The sequence below is a fragment of the Penaeus chinensis genome, chromosome 31 (assembly GCF_019202785.1).
Source record: "Penaeus chinensis breed Huanghai No. 1 chromosome 31, ASM1920278v2, whole genome shotgun sequence".
NCBI classification, from domain to species: domain Eukaryota; kingdom Metazoa; phylum Arthropoda; class Malacostraca; order Decapoda; family Penaeidae; genus Penaeus; species Penaeus chinensis.
Window position 1 is genome coordinate 16,540,654 of NC_061849.1, and position 1,468 is coordinate 16,542,121.

Sequence of the window (1,468 nt, forward strand, 5' to 3'; positions counted from 1 at the left end):
GATACTGGGTAGAGCTACTGTCCAAAGTCACTGTGGAGCAACTCTGGGTAATATCAAAGTTACAGACCTTGACTTTGCTGATGATGTTGCCGTTCTCTCTGAATATCTGGAAATCCTAGTGGCGGCTCTTTGATGCATTTAGCAATGAAGCAAAGCCCCTGGGGCTAGAGGTCTCCTGGACCAAGACCAAGATCCAGGATTTTGGGGGCCTGCTAAGAGACCCTGTGCATTCGGTACGTGATTGCGGTGAAAACATCGAAGTCACAGAGAGCTTTATATACCTCGGTAGTGCAGTTCACGACTCTGGGCTGTCAGACCAGGAAGTCAGTAGACGGATTGGCCTGGCAGCAGGGGTCATGAAATCTCTCAACAAGAGTATTTAGAGATGCCGGTACCTGTGCAGAAGGTTCCAAATTACGTGTTTTCAAGACCCTGATACTGCCAGTTTGTGTGTGTGTGTGTGTGTAGAATAAAAGAAAAAAGAATAAAAACTGGAGTAAACGAAAGAACCAAAGAATGAAGACTAAAGAATAAGAATTACTCACTAAACAGCAAAGAATAGGAGAGAAAAAATCAATAACTGCAACAGTAAACTGTAACATTATACATTATTTTATTTATTTTTTTTTTTTAGATAAAAGAAGAAAAGAGAAAAAAGAGAGAATTGTGAAGACGGAGAGAAAAGAAGAAAAGAAGGAGAAGAAATGAAAAGGTAAAAAATAAAACGAAAAAAAAAACGAAATGAGAGAAAAATAACAAATCATAAAGTAGACGAAGAAAAGAAACAAAGAGAAAAAACAAAGAGAATAGGGTGAATAAAAGGGAAGAACGAAGAAGAGACAGAAGGAAAGGAGGGAAACAGGACTATCGTCTTTCCCGCCTGTCGGAGTAGACTCCTTTTATTTACGAGTGAATTGTTCGGAGGAAAACATTGCACGTGTATTGGTTGCGTGTGTGTGTGTGTGTGTGTGTGTGTGTGTGTGTGTGTGTGTGTGTGTTTATACATATATATACATACATTTTTTTTTTCTTATATATACATATGTATATATACGTACATATATATATATATATATATATATATATATATATATATATATATATATATGTATATAGGTATATATACATATATATATACGTGTATATATATACATACATTTATATATATACATATATGTATAACATACATATATCTATATGTATATATCTGTTTATATATATATATATATATATATATATATATATATATAAATATATATATATATATATATATATATATATATGCGTGTGCACACACACACATATATATATATACATATACATATGTTTATATATATACATATATCTATATATATACATATACATACATATATGCATATATATACATATATTTATATGTACACACACACACACACACACACACACACACACACACACACACACACACACACACACACACACACACACG